Here is a 12492-nt window from a genome sequence, read left to right on the forward strand (position 1 = left end):
TATTTGTCAATTTACAATTTCCACAACTGTCAAAATCGTTTGCCGTAGGGTTGGTTTATTGTTATTTTGCATGTTATTACAAATTGTTCAGATACGATCGCAAATGGTTGTAAACACTACGGGAAACAGTACTCGAACGGTTCTTATTTATGCGGGTAGTCAACATGTTTGATTTTTTTTTTTTTTTTTGATTCCTTTATTAGTATCATTCCAAACAATACATTAATTTCTTATATCTTGTTGTTCTGTGTTTGAAAACACTATCATCTTAATTTGGTAAAACTAAATTAAGCATTTATTAACATTTTGTTAACAACACCTGCTTATAAGAGAGAGAAAAACGCTTTCAATTTGCTTAACCTAACATAACCTAAATATATAACGCATTAATCGCGGCAATAGAATATTGTAACGATTTTTGCCTGAAATTATTAATTATTTTATTTGACATTTGTTCCAATGTTTCAACATTGGATATTCTGTGTAACTCATTAGTACTATACCGGGGAGGAAGTTTCAGAATCATTTTCAAAATTTTATTTTGAATCCTCTGCAGAGCTTTCTTCTTGGTACTTATTACAACAGTCCATATTGGTGCAGCATACAACATGGCTGGCAGTGCGCATCGTACCTTCTTGCTGTGCGTACACGAATTCTCTCTGCTCTTGGAAGTTTTCTTAAAAACTACCTAAAGAAATAAAACAGTACTTTTCAGTGCTACAAAAACAGTGGTTTTCAGTGCTAAAATTAAAAACGGTACTTTTCAGTGCTACTAAAACAGTACTTTCCAGTACCGTAAAACGGGGTAACTTTGATAATGCGGGTAACTTTGATAGTGCGAGACCCACAATATACTAAACGAAATAATGAAGTTTCTGTTAAATAGTTAAGCAAAATGAATGCAAAAGTGAAGAGTATTTGTATGACACTTTATGTCAAAGCTATTTTTGTTGTAATCGAGTGCATTTGAAGATTTATAGGCTAATATTTAAAAAAATACAAGATTATAGCATTTTTGCGACGCTTACAAAGAATCTGTTCTACGATCACTATTTGATGAAGTCATAATGAGTTCGTCACTTATCCTTGACAGCCTAGTCATAGTAGAACATGAATTCGGTCTCAAATCTCTTAACGAAAACCATTTTTACAAACTGGGACCATTTTTGTAATCTAAGTCAGAAATTTCCATATAGCGTTAAACGCCTTGAGGTATGCCACGCACTATAAATGTTTCGAAGTTCATTCAATTTTGTTCGATTTACACTCCATTATCAAAGGTACCCCAAAACAGAAAACCAACTTTCGATTATATGAAAAATAATATATCCATTCAGAATAAATCTTTTGGCAATCTACCAAGTGCAATCGATAGCTAGGATGTCAGTACTTATTTTAAAAATATAAATTGTAATTCTTTGAAACAGCATGCATAAATATTGAAGTTTTCTTCGAAAAACTATCAAAGTTACCCCGTTTTACGGTACTGGAAAGTACTGTTTTAGTAGCACTGAAAAGTACCGTTTTTAATTTTAGCACTGAAAACCACTGTTTTTGTAGCACTGAAAAGTACTGTTTTATTTCTTTAGGTAGTTTTTAAGAAAACTTCCAAGAGCAGAGAGAATTCGTGTACGCACAGCAAGAAGGTACGATGCGCACTGCCAGCCATGTTGTATGCTGCACCAATATGGACTGTTGTAATAAGTACCAAGAAGAAAGCTCTGCAGAGGATTCAAAATAAAATTTTGAAAATGATTCTGAAACTTCCTCCCCGGTATAGTACTAATGAGTTACACAGAATATCCAATGTTGAAACATTGGAACAAATGTCAAATAAAATAATTAATAATTTCAGGCAAAAATCGTTACAATATTCTATTGCCGCGATTAATGCGTTATATATTTAGGTTATGTTAGGTTAAGCAAATTGAAAGCGTTTTTCTCTCTCTTATAAGCAGGTGTTGTTAACAAAATGTTAATAAATGCTTAATTTAGTTTTACCAAATTAAGATGATAGTGTTTTCAAACACAGAACAACAAGATATAAGAAATTAATGTATTGTTTGGAATGATACTAATAAAGGAATCAAAAAAAAAAAAAAATCAAACATGTTGACTACCCGCATAAATAAGAACCGTTCGAGTACTGTTTCCCGTAGTGTTTACAACCATTTGCGATCGTATCTGAACAATTTGTAATAACATGCAAAATAACAATAAACCAACCCTACGGCAAACGATTTTGACAGTTGTGGAAATTGTAAATTGACAAATAACAATGTGGGTAATAGGCGGTTAAGTTATGTAACCATTTAAATATGAAGATTTTCTTGGACAGTTAGCCAAATGGTAGATATTCCATCCATTTTTCAACAAATCCACTGTAAGGCAAACAGTTCAGAAACAGGCACACCATAAGGCTGTAATAAAAACGAATAATGTATGAATAATGACTAGTTTATAGTTGTAAACGGTAATTTAACCGTATACCGTATTGCTCTTTTGTATTTTTACTATAAGTTTGGAAATGATAAACACATTTGAGAAAAAAATGAAACAAATAGTACGTTGTCTATTTTTACTTCAATTTTAACATGTACAACATTAACAAGTAAATAATCAAGATTTTTTTAATTATTTTATAGCAGTTTCTGTTTGAAATAAAATTAGATCTACCACACTACTTGTGTCATTGTTGTTTTTTTTTTCTAGAAAATAACTAAAGAATCAATAAGCATTATCATTCTTATTATTCAACAATTTAACTTCCTTAACTATTTTGAATCATTATTGATCTTCGAAAAGTTCGCGTTGCCCATATGCTCTGCATCATCAGGATCCGTTTCATGTTTTAGACTAGAATATCCATGAATTTATCACCATCAGCACCAGCATTGTTTGATTTTCATCGGATGCCTGCTAGTAGTTGGTATCGCGATCGCGAGAATAAGGAAAACGACGCGAAGAGAAGATCATCCAGTTTCTATCCTAGAACACAAGTTACCGAGTTAGTATTTGCATTGAATTTTTAATTCCGGAACACATATTTGGTTAAATTTACAATTACTTACCGATAAATCATGGAAAAATCCAATCGTCGCATAACAGGTGTAGATTCTAGTGGGTGGACAACGTTCGTAGATGGACGACGAATAACAGCAGCATCGGTTAAAGTTGGTTTGAGCAGTCACCGAAGGAACAAGGAGGTTTATTACTTCGATGATAGAAGGTTCCAAGCCACCGGAAATACGGACAATCTTCGCGGAACTGTGGAACCCTTTTCCGATATGCATTTGCATTCCTGTTTACTTTTCCGCACCGAACTTCAGTTTTATTTTCACTCTTCTCGATCTTAGCAAAACAACAACAAAAAATGCACTCTCAAAAAACATATACATAGCTTTGCAAGATCCACAAACCGAAAAATAGTCTTTTTTCGGCAACATTTCGACGAAAGCAATATACATAGTAAGGGGTTATTCAAATATTAATTTAACGCAAAATTTGACAATTTTAGACCCCCTCCATCCCCAAATAACAGTTTTTGTACGGAAAATTTCAAATTTTTGTATGGACCGTAGCCCTATGTAAGACCCCCTCTATCTCCATTTTGCGTTGTGTAATATTTGAATGATCCCGAAGGAAAGCTCGTTTTTTTTTTAATTTTTATTGGTTAATATGTATGAAAAGATGAAGAATGGCTGATCGTTTTGTGTATAATTTCCACACCACCTATGAGTTAATTTTTGAGCGTGTTTAACAGAAAGATGAAAAAATCATTCGACGAAATGTGATGCTATGTTTAAACCGTTTGATACATGTATTCATACCAATATCATTTTACAATATCTGCACAGTATCATGAACTGTAACTATTTGGTATATATCACCTAAACCGTTCTGTACAATTAACAGTTTTAGGTATTTTATAGTCCAACATAAAATCGACTGTTTCTGATACATTAACCGTACCAGTTGAAAGTGAAATATTGTAATGACTATTAGACGAATTGTGTTTTTCTATGCGGGTAGACTTCTGTAAGCGAACTCATCTCGAAAATCCTTCATGCCATCGCTATGAAGAATGTTTTACTTTTGAGCTCATGCTAAAAATACGTTCTTGAATTTTCTTTCTACGATTTATAACTTTGGGTTGGTGATCTATTAATTGCTGAAACAAATTTCAAGATTGCTTCAAAAACGACGGATGCATTGTCAAAGTTGAATTTCAAACTTTTTCAGGGGAATTGGGTGTACGGGTGTTAATACATTCCCCTGTAGCGTTATGCTGCTTTATGGGCCCCTTTCCGGACTCAGCCAAAACATTAATGCTGCTTCTATGTTCCGATGCTCGTTCATTCAACAATGCTCTCAAAATTCATTCAAACGATTTGTTGTTCTCTCTCACACGATACAGCGTTCTTCTTGGTGATTGGAACATCAGACAGCAACCAGCCAGCGGTAAGCACCATCAAAGGCCAAGCCTCTCTAGCATACCCAGCTGTGGATAGGTGGCAGGTGGTGGTTGTGGTTGAGGATTACGTGTGGGGAAAATATTATCTTGCCCTAGGAAAAGGATAATGCTAGTAATCATTATCCTTTTCCTAGGGCAAGATAATATTTTCCCCACACGTATCCTAAAATAGCCCCCCCCGTATCCTGAAATAGCCAATGAATAATAAATAAATTCGAAAAAAAAATCAATTAAAATCGGAAATTAGCGTTTATTAAACATATGTTTTAAGAAAAAAAAAGGAAAATAAGGTAATAATACTAGAATTTTTTCGAAAAAAAAAAATAGCACCGTAAACAGAAGCAAAATTGATCACTTTGTTTTTTTTTTTTAAATTTCTTTATTCGTATTGTTCCAAACATTACATTCATTTCTTATATCTAGGTGTTCTGTGTTATTAGACAACACTATCATCCTAATTTGGTAAAACAAATTTAAGATTTTATTAACATTTTGTTAACAACATATTACATTTCATTTGCCGTAGCAGTTCAGATTTTTTACAGGTGAGTTGATTTCACCTGCTTATAAGAGAAAAAAAACGCTTTGAATATACTTAACCTAACTTAAACTAAACATATAACGCATTAATCGTGGCAATAGAAGATTGTAACGATTTTTGCCTGAAATTATTTATTATGCTTTTGACATTTGTTCCAATGTTTCAACATTGGATATTCTATGTAATTCATTGGTACTATACCAAAGAGGAATCTCATTCTCAAAATTTTATTTTGAATTCTCTGCAGAGCTTTCTTCTTGGTACTGTGCATTGCGCGATTGTTTATCGCGACGGCGATCTTGAAAACTTCTTCAAATCAGTCTCCCAGGCATTTTTGAAAACGTTCTCTTGATTTAGAATACTTGCGAAGTCCTGAGGAATTTGATTTTCAATTGGACTAGTAAGTCCTAAATTAAAATTGTGCGCGCTTTCAAACTGTATAGCAAGTTTTTGAGCTTTTTCGCAATTAGTTAGTAATAATTTGTTTTCCTCTTTCAATACTGGTATTGGCTTCTGAGGTTTTTTCAAGATTTTAGATAATTTCCAAAAGGGCTTAGAGCCAGGGTCCAATTGAGAAATTTTATTTTCAAAATTTTTGTTTCTTAATTGTACAAAACGTTTCTTGATTTATTTCTGCAAATCCTGCCAATAATTTTCATATCAGGATCGCGAGTGCGTTGAAATTGCCTTCTCCTCACGTTTTTAAGACGGATCAAGAGTTTAAGATCATCGTCTATATTCACGGATTCAAATTTTACTTCAAATTTTAGAATTGCAATGCTCCTGGCTTCAACAATGGAATTTGTTAAAGTTTCAAGAGCATTGTCAATATCAAGTTTAGTTTCTAAATAAATGTTAACATCAAGATTAGAGTCAACATACGTTTCAGTGGAGCTGATAGGATTGAGAATCGCTTCATGGGATATTTGATATGTAACAGGGACATGATCAGAATCAAAATCAGCATGAGTAACTAATTGGCTACAAAGATGACTAGAGTCGGTTAAGACCAAATCAATCGTAGAAGGATTTCTAGAAGAGGAAAAACATGTAGGGCTATCAGGGTATTGAATTGAGAAATATCCTGAAGAGCACTCATCAAATAAAATTCTGCCGTTGGAATTACTTTGATAATTATTCCATGACCGATGTTTGGCATTAAAGTCACCAATGACAAAAATTTTTGACTTATTGCGAGTCAATTTTCGCAAATCAGTTTAGAGCAAATTAACTTGCTGTCCAGAGCATTGAAAAGGCAAATAGGCAGCTATGAAAGTTTACCAAGCTGTGTTTCAACAGAAACACATAAAGTTTCAAAAACTTTAGTTTCAAATGACGAAAACAGAATGATGATTGCAACTCCCCCACATGCCCCATCAAGTCGATCATTACGATAAACAAAGTTACCCCGTTTTACGGTACTATGTTTTCTACTATTGATCCCTTTACGATCCTTGTTTGGACCCGTGCCTTCGAGTGTTCGTTGGACCCGTTGGCGAAAGCTAGCGGTGGTAATCCGTCTTGGACACAGTCTTGGGAAACAACCTCTTAGGATGTCTCGTCTTCTCTCGTTTATTCACTAAGCATGGTTGCAACCTGGGAGGGAGGCACAGATACTACACACGAAATTTGATACATTTTTTTCCAAACTCTAGTTTGCCAACGACAATCAAGGCAGGCTTGGTGAAAACCGCTAGTTTTCATTTGTAGTGTACCTTCGATCATTCTGGACAAACATTGAAAAAGGGCCACAGTTTTCTATGCGTTTAATTTTCAGTTTTTGTTGAAAACAGTAAAAAGAGCCTCATTCCAATACGTTATATTAAATTAGAAAAAAAAAACGGTGCTCTCGTGACGTTTCTTTTGAATATACATGAATTGATTCTAATTCGATTTTTGCTACTTTTGATGATATGCAAAAATATGCTTTGGTTAATTACGCGCTTTTATCATGTTTGTCCATTGTTTAAGATCCTGGCTCACAGTGACAGTTCGTGACAGCAAAATCTCGGCTCACTGTGACGTAGACAAATTTAGTGTTGGTTTCTCCCTCCCAGGTTGCAACCACAAACAAAAGGAAGAGTGAATCTCTGAATTCACAACTTCCTTCCAAAAAAGTGGGATTTAAAACTGTCACTAAACGTGGCAAGAATGCAAGAAAGGACGTTTCTCCGGAATGCGAACTTTCTTCCAAGGGTGAAATAAATAATGTTGATAATTGTGTCGAAATTAGCAATCAGTTCGATGCTCTAGACAAATTTTCCGAACGCCAAATCGAAACAGCCTCTAGTCCACCCGGATAAAAACGTATCATTCAGTGAATGGAATAAACCATTAATGTACAATATAACGTATTGGATACAATACAGCGTAATGTAATTTAATGTCGAAGCAATATTATTCCTGTTTGGATATACAATTCAAAAACAATATAATATATTGTAACATAACATTGTATTGTTTTTAATTGGTTCTATACCTTACAATTTTGGTCAAATTCATATTTTCGCATAAAACAACTGTTGCTTTTTTATATGTAGCTTTGCTGAAAGAAATAAACAAAACAAGTTCAGAAAGCAAGAAATGTTGGGTGAAAAATATTCAAAAAGTAAAATTTAGTAGTTTTTTAGAAGTTACTTGACATTAGCTGTAACGACGAATGCAACCATGATACAGTTCGTTGAATTGTTTTTGTATTGTACAACAATACACGAATTGCTAATCAAGACAATACATGAACATTATATCGTATTGTGTTTTCAAAATGTTTGTATGAGAAAATATTTATATTTGTATTGTTACGATACTTAACCACCCATACATTATATTGCAAAAATCTCATATACCATACAGTGAACTGTTCAAAACAATATATTGTACTGTAATTGTATTGTCATTTTTCATATACTGTATTGTATTTCCAATATATTGAATGGTACTGTTACAATACGTTATATTGTTTTTGTATTGTATTTTTTATCCGGGCAGGCTCTTTGATTCAAGTGCCGAAGCAAAGAGTGCCGCCTATCGTGGTCAGTTGTTCCGAATTTGGGGGATTTAGGCAGGAGATCTTGAACTCCATTAGGGGAATCAAGGTTTCCTTCCTATTCGCAAAAAAAAAGGAGACTGTCGCGTTTTGCCGGAAACTCCTCAAGATCGCGAACTTCTTCTCAAACATCTTGAAGAGAAGACGCACGATTTTTTTACTTATGACGATAAAACTGAACGTTTGTTCAAAGTCGCCTTGAAAGGTCTCTCAAGTGACTATAAGTCACCTGAAGAGATCAAAAATTGAATAAATGATTTACTTGGATTTACCCCAGTCCAAGTAATCATTATGAAAAAGAGAACCCAATCTGGCATTGTTCGGAAAGGGCTTCCTCAAGAATATTATTTAGTTCACTTTAACAAAAAATAACTAAATAATATTAAAGCTTTAGAAAAAGCAAAACTTACGTTATGCTAAATGCATGATTTGCGAAGGTTCTTCTCACACTAAGGATGTCTGTCCAGTGAAGAAAGATACCACCAAGTTTATATGCTCAAATTGCGGGAACAATCATATGTCTAATTTTGGGGATTGCCCTTCGTGAAGGAGTGTCATTGAGGCTCGTGCCAGGCAGATGAAAGATAATATCCGTTACGATAACGGTCGTTTCCGGAATTTGCCTGGTAGAGTATCGAACAATACTCATTTTTCAGTTAACGATCGCTTGATCATGAATCATACCCATCAGGAAGATCATAATCATGCTCATTCACAAACTAATTTTAATCCGTCGGGTAGCCGTTCGAATCTTTTAATTTCGAATGTATCCCACGGTAAATCCTTTGCAGATATCGTAGCCGGTAAGGGTTCATTCAAATATTACGTAACGCAAAATTTGCCAATTTCAGACCCCCTCCCTCCCCCACGTAACAGCTTTTGTATGGGAAATTTTAATTTTTTGTATGGACCGTAACACTATGTAAGACCCCCTCCCTCCCCCTGTTGCATTACGTAATATTTGAACGATCCCTAATTTGAACTCCTCCCCTATTCGTACTATGAGTACCCATTCTACTTGTTTCAAATCAAATGAAAAAAAAAAACCCTACTGCCACAGGTAACATCTACTCCGCCCCTTCGTCTACCGACAATTCTAACTGAAAATCATCAAATTTACCCACTTCAAGTGATATGACTGCCTCTGATTTTAATTTTCTAACTGAACAATTGAATCTAATGATTGATGCAATATTCAAAGCCACCACTATGGCTGAAGCAGTCCAAGTAGGTGTAAAATTTACTAATCAAATTGTTATTGGATTACGTTTTTCTAATGGATCCAAATAATAATTTAAATATTTCAAATTGGAATGCTCGTTCCTTGAATGGTAAAGAGGATGAGCTGTTTAATTTTCTAACAGCTTATAACGTGCATATAGCAGTTATTTCTGAAACATATTTAAAACCTGGATCCAAACTTAAAAAAGATCCTAACTTTTTTGTTTATCGTAATGATCGACTTGATGGGGCATGTGGGGAGTTGCAATCATCATTCATAGGCGTATAAAACATCAACTGTTTTCGTCATTTCGTTCATTTCACTAAAGTTTTTAAAACTTTAAGGTTACACTTTCATAGCTGCCGATTTGCCTTTTCAATGCTCTTGACAGCAAGTTAATTTGCTCCAAACTGGCTTGCAAAAATTGACTCGTAATAAGTCAAAAATTGTTGACATTGGTGACTTTAATGCCAAACATCGGTCATGGAATAAGTAAAGTAATTCCAAAGGTAGAATTTTATTTGATGAGAGCTCTTCAGGATATTTCTCAATTCAATACCCTGATACATTTACAGGTTACAACCTGAAGTGTACGATTTGACAGATAACTTTGGTTTATTCTAACAGTGTATGTAGGAAAATCAAAGTTTTTTTTTTTATTTTACAAACACTTTCGAATGCTTTTTCTATGTCTAGAAGAGCTATAAAATTAAAATTGGTACAACCTTAGCATTTTGTCCATTTGTCAGGAAAATGTGCCAACTGAAAACATTTGTTAAATATATCAACTAAGAATGATAAGCTACTTTCTGGAAGTTTCTTGATGAGGATGTAGAAAATTCCATCATCGTCAGGGGCTTTCATATTTTAGAATTTTTTAATAGTAGTTCTCACTTCTTCCAAATGTTAAAACTAAAACCCCTGTGGTGTTTTTGTCGACTAAGCGAACGTCAAACATGATCTTAAGTGTCAAGGTTCATTTATGGACCCAATTTTTAAATTAAAGTTTAAACATGATATAGCCGTTATTTGGGCGGGGAAAATTGCTAAAGTAGTTGCAGTAAGGTGCTCTTTCGTGTTATTGAATAAAAACAAGATTTCATTAAACATTTTAGGACCCAATTATGCAATTCAATGCATTTTCAATGCAGTTCAAATTACCAATAAAGACAAAAATATCATATAAAATCACAACTGATGCTTTCTTTGAATAGGGTTATTTTGAAAAACAAGAATAAACATTTAAGCTAAGTATTCCGAGTAGAAGCGAAGTTCTGACAAACAAAACATGATATTGACTTGATTCACATAAGAGATAAAAGATCTGAACACAATATATTTTGTTCCTGGAACTTCTGAACAGCAAAATTTGATGTTCAAAAATCTAATAAATAGTTCACAGGGTCAAATCTCGCAGAAAAAAAAATTGAAAATACTTGAAGGTCGTAGACGCAAAAAAAAAACAATTTGGACAAATTGAGATGAAAAATTGTGAAAAATAATAGATTCGTTCTGTTGGGCTATGATTCCACTACTCACAATACGCTAGACTGGGCTCGTTAACCAACGGGTACCAACCGTGCGCAAACTCGACTGTTCAAGAAATCGAGTTTGCATTGTCGAATGAATCTTTCATTCATTAAAAACGATTTACACGCGACTTTTTACTATCATTTAACGGTACTTTGTGTACCCACAGTCGGTACATCCATTCATAACGCATTCGCTGCATGGGCCACCCGACCAATCACAGAAAAAAGGACCAAAATCCGACGCGCGGCAACCCCAATCGTCACTTGTCAAACCATCTCGCACCACCACACTCGCAGTTTCTAACCGTAATCCCGTCCCGTTCACTAACCCAACCAAACGCGACCCACATGACCGAGCAGGCAGGCAACAAAACACTCAATACCTCTGTCTCGCTCTTACCCATGCGTTCCATAACTGTTTCACCCACACTATCTCCGCATCGAAACACACGCACACCACCGAAAACCCATTCGAGAAAACGGGAAATTTTTGTTCCCCGTTTGCCATCGAGGCCACAAAAATCCCTCTCTTCACTTGCTTGCTTCGTTCAATTCAATCGCGATCTGAAAATGGTAAAAGTGGCTTCATCGCTGGGCCAACGGTGGTGCGTTTTGTGCGAAATTCAGGACTAAATCCGGCGAGAAAGTGTTCGAAAGTGGCCGTAAAGTGCAGTGCAAGGTGAGAACCGTTCAATTTGGGTATTTTTCAGCGGGGGAAAGTGTTATCTGGGGTGGAAATTTGGTGTTAAAAGTTGGAAGGCAGTGCGAAAAAGTGCCAACGAAACGCAAGAGCAGCACCACCATCATAGTAGGCATAGCACCCAGTCCAAGTCAGGTTTGGGCCAGGCAGCAGAGTGAGCGGATATTAAAATGGGGGTTCATGTACCTTCGCTAGGGTGATTCAATAAAAAAATGTGATGGGTTGTGAAGGGGAATGATGGAGGCTGTGCGGCGCTAAAGTAAAAGGTAAGGTGTTACGAGTAACTTTTTCATGATACAATTAATGAAAACGTGATTTTCAAGCTACTAATACAAATTTACCTATATGGAATATTATATTAGGGCATATTACGAAGCATACATACTAAGGTGTCCCAGAAAAAAACGGTTTTAGAAAAAGTCATGGTGCTTAATCCTGGAATGAAAAATATGCTTATTTATAGCATTTTTGTAGAATAAACCAACTTTCTAAAACCACGATTAATAGTCCCGACAGATTTATGAAAAATTAACATTTTTCGTGAAAACCAACATGTTTTGACTTTCAGCACCGGTTTTTTCAAAGCCTACTATTTTTCCCCTATTTTGTTTCTATGAGTATTATAGGGCATTTTTGTGGTATAAGCATTCAAAAATATTCAATTTACCTACTTGTCTACAGTGCCGGACTTGGGCTGGTAGCAATTATCTTTTTGGAGACTTGATCACTATTTAGATACAAATCTGTAGAAAGTCTCCTTTATTAATGGAAGGTTTCTAAACTCTTTTATTTATTTATTTTTTTAACTAACATGATATCTAATGTACATATTTTTATTATTTGTAGTGAATCAATGCAGGAGTGTAGACTACACTGTAGAGGCTCCGAAGAAACCTTCAGACACTCTTACACGATTATTCTCCGGGAATCAATTTTAAGATTCCTCAAGCGAAGCTTTACGAAATTTTCTAGAGATT

General features: G+C 34.8%; 1 protein-coding gene across 2 annotated transcripts in view; it reads left to right on the forward strand.

Annotated features, from left to right (window-relative positions):
* The first annotated feature begins 11339 nt into the window (after window positions 1-11339).
* The window catches only part of LOC5577098 (pre-mRNA-splicing regulator female-lethal(2)D), a 55734-nt gene continuing 54581 nt past the window's right edge, over window positions 11340-12492 (forward strand). The window contains exon 1 of one of the 2 annotated variants that reach the window (XM_021853966.1): window positions 11340-11781. The gene's annotated coding sequence lies outside the window, so the exon portion shown is untranslated. The remainder of the gene's footprint in view (window positions 11782-12492) is intronic. The other variant, XM_001663127.2, reaches the window with a different exon arrangement.

This window comes from Aedes aegypti, chromosome 3, assembly GCF_002204515.2.
Source record: "Aedes aegypti strain LVP_AGWG chromosome 3, AaegL5.0 Primary Assembly, whole genome shotgun sequence".
Lineage (NCBI taxonomy): Eukaryota > Metazoa > Arthropoda > Insecta > Diptera > Culicidae > Aedes > Aedes aegypti.